The following is a 10,311-nucleotide window of genomic DNA, read 5'->3' as shown; positions in this document are numbered from 1 at the left end:
GGAACACACGGGTGGCTCCAATGCTTAAGCATCTGCTCTCCACTCAGGTCAGGATCCCAGGGTCTCCCAGGGCCTCCCAGGGCCTTGGGATCAAGTTCTGGATCAGGCTCCTTGCTCAGCGGGAAGCTTGCTTATCCCTCTACCTGCAGCTCACCCTTCTTGTGCTCTCTTCTCTCCCCAAACAAATAAATAAAATCTTAAAAAAAAAAAAAAAAAAAAAAAAAAAAAGCGTCCGATGCTTAACCAGGGAGCCACCCAGGGGCTTCTTTATTGTTTTTTCTTGTAACACTACATACACCTTGTCACCTGCCTTGTCTTTTAGTTATTTATCATGGTTATTTGTTTCTTGTCTGTCTCCCTCTACTAGACTGTAAATTCGACAAAGGCAAGGACCTGACTGCTCCCGACTGTTCTGTCTACCAGTATGTCCTCTAGAGCTTAGACCATTGCCTGACTCACAGCACACTCTCCAAAACTATCTGTGGAATGAATGAAAGGTACAGGACCAGCCAAGCTCTACAACAATGCTTCTTCATGAACATTCGATTCCCCTCTCTTCTTGAGTTTTATCAATTCTCTTACAAAGGTCTCATATTACAGTGGGATTGACAATGAACTCAGAAACTTTAAAATATTCTATCCCTCCCTCACTGTCTGTCTGAAGTCTTTAATATCCTCATAATGGCTTTCTTTCTTTTCCTTTTCTTTCTTTTTTTCCCTGGATTTCTCAGAAAATTATGTTAGAATACTTCTTGAATCAGTTAGGATGCAGGCAGCTTTGAGTTTGGTGTAAAATGGAATTTAAACTATAAATGGGACACAGAAGAGTGAGAGCACCTGGCTCCAGGATCCCAAGCAGACCAGGTTTGGCCACTGGCCACTGACCAAATCTGAAGGCAGAGAGATAAGTCGTGGTGAAACAGGAAAGGAATTTATTTCAGTGAGGCCAGCACTGGGTAGAAGGCAGGCTAGTGTCTCAAAGACTGTCTCTAAAGTGCTGAAAATACTTCTAAGTTTATATAAGGAGAATGTGGGACAAAGGTGAGTGGGTACGTGCAGGTAGGCAGTAAAGGTCAGGTAGATCATTGTCTTGGGGTCAATCACACAAGCCTTGCTGGCTCAGGGCACTAGTTACTGCTTGAGAGGATAGTTTTGGTTCGTCATGGGATGCTTTGCCCTATAGGGTCTTTTGTCTGAGTTAAGAGATAAAACAGAAAGAATTTAATTGGGAAGTACAGAGAGAGGTAAAAATGGAGGTAGGCAATGTCTTTTCTCAAAACTGGCTTACTCATGGGCTCCTGGGTGGCTCAGTGGGTTAATTCTCTTCTTTTGGCCCAGATCGTGATCTCAGAGTCCTGGGATCGAGCCCTGCATCAGGAGTGGGGAAACTGCTTCCCCCTCTCTCTGCCTGCCTTTTTACCTACTTGTGATCTCTGTCTGTCAAATAAATAAAATCTTAAGAAAAAAAAAAAACCTGGCATACACAATGAAGATACTTATTGGCTCACAAAACTGGGAGTTCAGAGGGGTGGCGTAAGCTTCAATGTTAGCCTTAATGAAGCAGTTGTGCCCTCCTGTGTGTTTGGACCTGTAACAATGGCGTTGGCAGATCCTGACATCACATCTGTCCACCACTGTATCCAGCAGGAGAGAAGGCAGCCTCCGGAAGCCAGGACCAACCTACCAAGAAACTTGCCAACTTAAATCAATTGCTGGTAAGGAGGATGCCATGACCCTTAGACCAAGGTTTCTCTACCAGTGGACTATTGGCATTTGGGGTTGAACAGTTCTCTGTTGTGGAAGGCTGTCCTGGGTGTGGCAGGCTGTTTTGCAACGTTCTTGACCTCAACCTAGTAGATGACTTCCCCCTTTTGGTGACAAGCCAAAATTATCCCCAAGCATTGCCAGACATCCTTGGGGTGCAATATTACCTTCAGTTAAGAACCACGTTATAGAGCTTCCGGCTCCACCTTAGAGTGAGGGGGAGGGGCCCACTTGCTTTGGGGGAGGCTGGGATAATGGATAAAATCTGGGTCCTGTTAGGAAGGAGAGAGAGCACTGAATCCTAACCACTAGACCACCAGGGAGCATCTGTTAGGAAGGAGAAAGGTGAGTATGGATGGCAGCCAACAATGTTTATATCACCTCTATTAAACAGATTCACCTCCAGACTTTGCAAGAAACTTTGGCTTTCCTGAAAATTTCAGTATGAAGGGGGAAATTTAAAAAATGTGTTTAGAATTTTGATGTTTGATCAGAGAAGAGCTTCCAGTCCAATATAGACCTTTTTGGAATTTCAGAGGAGACAGATACTCCTTCCACTGCTCCATGGAAGGCAGAGGACAGAGGAGAATTACAGGGGACACATTCAGGGGGTCTCTGGGGGGCTGTGTGTCTTTTCGAAGACCTTCCTCTAAGTCTAGCTTAGACTGGACATTTCTAATTTCTGCGGCTTGAGGAATTGCCAAGGGCTAACAGAATCTCCTGCTTCTGCCTGTCAAAGAGTCTTAGTTGAAATTACTCCAGGACCTTATATTTACAACCTAAGATGTGTTGTGTAAAGTAAAAGAAGTTTATTTCCAGTGCATGTTTTCAAATCTCAGGAAAATCAGGAAGCCAGTGAACTCTAATTAAAACCTAGACCTTGTTGTTCCAGAATTAGCCATATATTTATGGTCCTTCCTTCATTACATTTTTTCAAGAAGTGTCGAGTACCTGATATGTGTCTGATGAGTGAGGGAAAACAAACATAGTCCCAGATCTTGTTGTGTTAAAATATATGGTAATGGTGACAAATGCCCTGAAATGGAAAAGTTAAGGCTTGACTTTGAAAGTACTCCTCACCCGCCCCAGATTGGTCTAATCTTACTCTGGGCCTCTACTCTCCTAGGAATGATGGAGGAAAAAAGTTAAACTTGCCAGTAAATGTATCTCAGTCTTTGCATTTAAATAGTATCTTTGATGGGTTGGCCTCTTGGATATGTCCCCCATTGTTCAGATTTCCTTCTCCACTTTCCTTGGATGTCGTCTGGGGAAGTGATGCTCTGTAATCATAGAACTGGAAAGAAGTGCCCTCTGGATACACAACCACAGGCTCTATAAGCAGACCTGTTGCTTCTCTGGTATCTTTACAGTCTCTCTTCTTTGCCTTGTTGCTGGACATCTAATGCTGAGTCTCAAGTTCAGGGACTCACGATTGGTTCTCTGAGGCCAGTCCATTCCAGTGGTTTGCCATCGCTGACCTGGACTTGCCCTGTATTTGACGGTGTCGCGTGTCACTCTTGACTTCCAGCTACAACTCCCAGGTGATTTTCATCATGGCTACTCCACTGACACACACCCCCCTCCCCTTTTCCCCCAGTTCTAGCAATCTCTAGACTACTTTGCCATCTGTCTTCTTTGGCACCAAGAATCCAGAAACACCTGGATACTTTCAAAGGACACATAGAATCTCAAGGATGCCTGAAGTGCCAATTTCAGCTTCCTCTGCTTGGCTGTGCCCTGCTGTTAGTTTCATACTTCTGAAATCATCCCATGTTTCTCCTGAGTGGGGTGGTCTACTTCCCTCTGGTTCCAAGCTGGGGATGGGTCACATGCTTGAAATTTTCTCTCAAGTAATCTCACCCTCTGATTGATGGAAAGTTCTGCTTCCCCTTCCTGTTGCCATGGAGACCAGCCACCTTATCTCTCTCTTATTTTTCTCTTCCAAGTCACAGCTGTCGCTTTTTCCCATGGAAACTGAATATCCAACTCGGGGCGGTTTCTTAGATCCCACTGCATGCCTCTCCAACTGTCACAGTAGAGGAAGAACCTCTCATCTCCATACACATCAAATGCTTTACTCTCGACTTCTCTAGGCTCCCACAGGCCTTCCATGCCCAGGCCTTTCCTGGGGTCAGACTTCCCAATAGGTTTCTGAACATTCACTGGATCTGGAGCCTGAGAATATTTCTGGGCTCACAGGCTCTACCCCAGAGCCTGCAGCCCTCCTTTGGCTCCCCAGAGATGGGACTATCTGAGCCCATCAGAACCTATCACTAGGCCATCTTTGGCTTTCAAGACCCAGCCCCCCTGGACATTGCTGCCTTTCTTCTCATCAATCCACTCTGCCCAGAAGGCATCCCTTTGGGCAGTGATGGAGAGAAATCAGGGCTGGATTACTCAGAAAAAAACAAACCCAAACAAAACTTCCTTTCAAGAGGAGACATAGCTGGTGGTGGCTGGGTCTGTGCAGAAGGAAGGAAAAGTCTCCTGATGGAATGAGCACTGAGCTGAGGATTCGGGACATGGGTCTGATTGTCCTCTTGGAATTTTACAATTCAAAGTGTTATGGTATAAAACAGAGGCTCGGGGGCGCCTGGGCGGCTCAGTCGGTTAAGTGACCAACTCTTGCCTCACATCATGATTTCTCAGGGTCTTGAGATCAAGCCCCCAGTTGGGTGTGGAGACTGCTTATGATTCTCTCTGTCCCTCTACCTCTCCCCGCTCACACGTGTGTGCTCTCTCTCTCTCATTTTCTCAAAGAAACAAAAAACAAACCAAAAAAACCCCCAGAGGCTCAGAGTGAAATAATGTGGGTGGATGGGTGGGTAAGAAATGACAACATAGTTTGAGTGGCCTAGTCTAGCCAAGACCTGACCAGAGTCTTTCTGACTCCATTGTTTTTGTTATTCTTACTCTATCACGCACCAAGCTCCTGTCCTCTGATGAAGCCTTCACACCCCAGAGAAGCACTGTTCCTTTCTGAATGCTCCCATTCTGAGATCACACTCTGAAGCTGGGACTCAACCAGACTCTGGTTATCAATTCAGCTCTCTCTCTTTTTTTTTTTCTAATTATTTATTTGACAGCGAGAGATCACAAGTAGGAAGAGAGGCAGAGAGAGAGAGGAGGAAGCAGGCTCCCTGCTGAGCAGAGAGCCTGATGCGGGACTCGATCCCACGACCCTGAGATCATGACCTGAGCTGAAGGCAGCGGCTTAACCCACTGAGCCACCCAGGTGCCCTCTTTTTTGCTTTGATCTTGGGCAACTAACTTATCGTCCTTCCTGAGCCTCAGTTTCCCTAACTGTAAGCCAGAGACAAGCAACATGAAGCCAAATCACCACCATTCCTGTCTGACCACAAATTGTTCAATTCTTCTCTGGAACTTATTTTGGGGTGTGCATTTTATAAGTTTATAAATTTTTAAAGACTTGCCTTTATTGGTTATTTTAAACCCAAGTTAAAAATTAAATTTTATGGGGGCATCTGGGTGGCTCAGTGGGTTAAGCCGCTGCCTTCGGCTCAGGTCATGATCTCAGGGTCGTGGGATCGAGTCCCGCATCGTGCTCTCTGCTCAGCGGGGAGCCTGCGTCCCTCTCTCTCTCTCTCTGCCTGCCTCTCTGTCTACTGTGATCTCTTTCTGTCAAGTAAATAAATAAAATCTTTAAAAAAAATTAAATTTTATGTAGCTGGGATTTTTAAATTTTTAGATTTATCTTCTGACATACTAAATTTCCATTTAGAGTTGTGAAATAAAATTTTCTTTTAAACATCTAAATTAAAATGATCAAATCCATTTGAAGAAAAAATACTGATAATTATGCAGAGGTGTCCAAAATCATAAAGATGATCTATTCATGACTGAACTTTGGTAAGCACTAGACCTAAGGGAGAGAAAAGAATATATTCAGGATTAAAAACTGAGGCTGACTAACCTTTAGAACTAAGAAAAATAAGAGAAGCTGATATAGAAGACCAAAAAAAAGGGGGGGGGCTTCACTGAATTTAAGAAAGTATAGTATATAAATATTTTGTCTTAGTTACTCTGGCCTCATGGAGGCCAAATGTACCAAAAATGCAGAAAAAGACATCCAGGGATTACTTTGGGAGGGGAGAGTCCCCTAACTGGCTTAGGTCAAGGCATTTAACTAATGGCATTGGGTGGGGTTACACTGTGACTCAAATTCCCAGAAGCAATTCTTGCGAACTGTATCTGTTGCTTTGGCGCTATTCATGCCTGGGCCAAAGAGCTGGAAGTTGAGATGGGAAAATGGTAGACTAAGGGGTGGGAAAAGTGAAGTATTTAGAAATCAAAGCTAGGTGTTGCTAGGAGAAAACTTTGAAAGGCAGTGAGAGAAAATTGAGTCTACATGAGGGTTGTACCAATAATATGTAAGAAGAAAATATGACTTGAGGAGTTCTTCATTAAAGAAGAGCTGAGTTTGATTAAAGAAAAGTAGTAATAACAAATATAATAAGTTCCTAACTTTGAACTGTCCTAGTCTTCCTGAAACTGGCAAGCTTTATCCCCTGGGCACAGAAGAGGTCAAAGTGCCTCTCAGGGCGGGGCTGCCAGATAAAATATAGGGTGACCCAGGCAATATTTGGGGCATACTTATACTCAAAAATTGTTGATTGTTTATCTGAAATTCAAATATAATAGGGCGTCCTGTATTTAATTATTTGATTAAATAATTTTGTTGTTGCTAAATTCATCTTCATCTCAACATCCCCAGGTCTTTCTACTGGGGCTTGCGTTCTCTCTCTCTCTCTCTTTTTTTAAGATTTGATTTGTTTATTTGACAGACAGAGATCACAAGTAGGCAGAGAGGGAGGAGGAAAGCAGTTTCTCCGTTGAGCAGAGAGCCCGATGTGGGACTCGATCCTAGCACCTGAGATCATGACCTGAGCTGAAGGCAGAGGTTTAACCCACTGAGCCACCCAGGCATGGGGCTTGCATTCTTTTTTTTTTTTTTTTTTTAATTTATTTGACAGACAGAGATCACAGGTAGGCAGAGAAGTGGGGCCAAGAGAGAGGAGGGGAAGCAGGCTCCCTGCTGAGCAGAGAGCCCAATGTGGGTCTGGATCCCAGGACCCTGGGACCATGACCTGAGCTGAAGGCAGAGGCTTTAAGCCACTGAGCCATCCAGGAACCCCAAGGGGCTTGCATTCTTGATAAGGATTCATTCAGCTGGTGAATTGCTCACTCCTCAGATTTTCCCATTCTGCTGTCTTCTCATAGTGCCCATATAAAAAGTCCCCACCCCATGTTGTATTTTGAAAAATGTCAAACCTATAGAAAATTTGCCAGAAATGTACAATGAACATCCGTTTGCTATGTATGTAACTCACCAATTTTAGCAGTTTATCTCATTCTTTCTCTCCCTCCCTCTTCTCTTCCCTTTGTGTACATATATGTATTTAGCTGAACCATTTGAGGGTTAGATGCAGACATCTGGACACCTAAGCTCCCAGACCCTCAGTACAGATCTTCCAAAAATGAGGATATTTTCCATTATAACCACGATGCAATTCTCACACTCAGGACATTAATATTGACATGACACTATTTTCTAACATGAAGTTCATATCTCAATTCTGCTACCGTCCCAATAATGGGACATTTGTCATTTAAAGCTGTTTTACTTTTTTTTTTTTAAGATTTTATTTATTTATTTGACAAACAAAGATCACAAGGAGGCAGAGAGGCAGGCAGAGAGAAAGAGGAGAAAGCAGGCTCCCCGCTGAGCAGAGAGCCTGATACGGGGCTCGATCCCAGGACCCTGGGATCATGACCTGAACCGAAGGCAGAGGCTTTAACCCACTGAGCCTTCCAGGTGCCCCAAAGCTGTTTTACTTTTTTCTTTTCCCTATCTGAGCAAGAATCACACACTGCATTTATTTTCACATCTCTGTAGTGGTGGTGTTTTTCATTTATTTATTTATTTTTAAAAATTTTTAATATTTATTATTATTTTTAAAGATTTTATTTATTTATTTGACACAGACACACACAGAGAGAGAGAGAGAGAGAGAGAGAGAGAGAGAGCATGAGCAAGGGGAGCAGCAGAGGGAGAGAGAGAAGCAGGCTCCCTGCTGAGCAAGCAGCCTGACGTAGGACTCAATTCCAGGACTCTGGGATCATGACCTGAGCCAAAGGCATACGGTTATAATCCGTTCCTGTCATTATCCATTTTAATGCTCAAATTGTCCTTAATCTGGCAAGTGACAGCACCTTACGCTGGTTCTTGTATCTCTTCAACATATCTTCCTCAGTTTCCTTAATGTCTGGAATAAGGTGTTTTGGGCTCACCTTGAAATTAGGCATTTTCCCAAAGGGTTTTAAGAATGGTGTTCAGAAAGCAAGACCCATAGTTTCTTATCACTGAAGTGAAGGGGCTTTTAGTTCTTCTCGGTGGACAGAACTAGGAAATGCTTTTGAAAAATCATGAGTTCATCATGACACCTCTGACTGATACCCAAGCCAATTATACATGATTCTTCTTTTCCCTCCTCAGTTCCATATTGGTATCTTTGTTCTCCCACAGTGAACTCCTGCTTGCTTTCTTTCTTTTTTTTTTTTTTCTTTCGTTCTTTTGGAAAGATTTTATCTATTCATTTGAGAGAGAGAAAGAGAACGTGGGCATGCGTGAGAAAGCACAGGCAGAGGGAACAGCAGAGGGAGAGGGAGAAGCAGACTCTTGGGTGAGCAGGCACCCCAATGTGGGGCTCGATCCCAGGATCCTGGGATCATGACCTGGGCTGAAGGCAGATGCCCAACCCACTCAGCCACCCAGGTGCCCTGAACTCCTGCTTTCTTAAAACATCAAAATATTTACTCATTTGCTCAATCCTGCAATATACACAAAGCACTTTCTGAATTGCCTCACCAACATCACTGCTCAAACAAGCCTGCCAAGTAAAGTTCAAGATTTCTTTTGTCCTTAGAATATATATCCCACTGAAAGCATCAGAACACCTTGTTATTATGCTCAAAAGCTTTTCAGATACACTGTTTTTCTTTACAGTTGGGTTATCAGCTTGGTTATAATCAAGTACATTCATTTCTTTCACTTTCAGGTTCTCCTCCCCAACCTCCTCCCCACCCCCATTCTTGTTGATTTACTTCTATTTTCTGAATATGTAAAATGTTAACCTTGTTCAAAATCTGAAACTATATAAAAAGTTATTCAGAGGCACCCTCTTTTCCTCTTCCATCCCGTTCCCCCAACACCATAGATAATCAAATTCATTTGTTTATCTTTTCTGTGTTTCTGTTTTCTTTCAAAGATTTTATTTATGTATTTGAGTGAGAGAGTGAGAGACAGAGCATAAGCAGGGGGAGGGCAGAGGGAGAGGGAGAAGCAGGTTCCTCACTGAGCAGGAAGCCCAATGCAGAGCTCGATTCCAAAACCTTGACATCATGACCTCAGCTGAAGGCAGATGCTTAACCAACTGAGTCTCCCAGGCACCCTGGAAATGCATTTAAAAAATTTTGTTTATGAAAAAAAATTGGTTATTTAAGAAAAATTACAAAGATGACAATGTTAAATATTTTCTTTTCTGATTTTGGGCATGTTCAGTTGTTCAGGCAAAGTCAGACTGATAGTCAATGGAGGTGCCAAGGAATGTGGGGATAACATATAAACAGGGCGTCTTGCCATTTTCAGACTTTCCTGAGGCTTTCTGTCACTTTCCTTTCAATGACCTCCCACTGCTCTTGAGATAAAGACTGACTCCATCCCATGGTCCTCGGTCCCCAAGAGGCCAGGTTCTTGCCTGCCTTTCAACATCACCCTGCCCATTCTTCCCAGACTATTGGCCCTACCCACACTTTGCCTCCTCTCTGTCCTCAAACCTGTCCCCTGCATCCCAGGGCCTTTACACACATTCTTCTTCCCAAGCTGCTTTTCTCTCCTTTCTTCACCCACTTAACATCTTCTCAACACTCAGATCTCAGGTCAAGAAGGGCTTATTCTGGGAAGCTTCTCAGATCTCCCTGACTGGGTTAATCTCTGTTATTCGCTATAGCACCATGTAGCCCATCTTCCGAGCACTCCTCACAACTGCAATTTTATAAATGCTCTGCAATGACTTGATCACTGTCTGTCTCACCCATTAGTGTGCAAGCACTGGGAGAGTGAGAACTCTGGCTTTGCTCACAGCCCAGCACAGTGCCTGGCACACAGGGAGAGTTCCGCCAGTACTGACAGATGAATGATGGTGTCCCCGGTTGCACGAAAGTGTGAGCACAGGGAGCTCCCTTGGCTCTGCAGACACTTCTATACCATCTCATCTTCTCTATGTCTTTTTTTAACCTTTGCATATCTGCTCAGGACACTTTAAGCCTTTAGCTGAAGCATATATGTTTAATCACATTTTTTTTTAAGCCCCTGCTTCTGCTGTTCTCTGTTTTGTAACCTATCAACTCAGACACAAACACTACATGAGCTCATAACCACTCCTAAGCCTTCATGGGTTTAGTGGTTTGGGTGAGAATCTGTGGAGGTGTGTTCCATCGCTACTCATCATTTCACTGACTCTTCTC

This window comes from Mustela nigripes, chromosome 9, assembly GCF_022355385.1.
Source record: "Mustela nigripes isolate SB6536 chromosome 9, MUSNIG.SB6536, whole genome shotgun sequence".
Taxonomy (NCBI): domain Eukaryota; kingdom Metazoa; phylum Chordata; class Mammalia; order Carnivora; family Mustelidae; genus Mustela; species Mustela nigripes.
Note: the sequence above shows the minus strand (reverse complement) of the source record.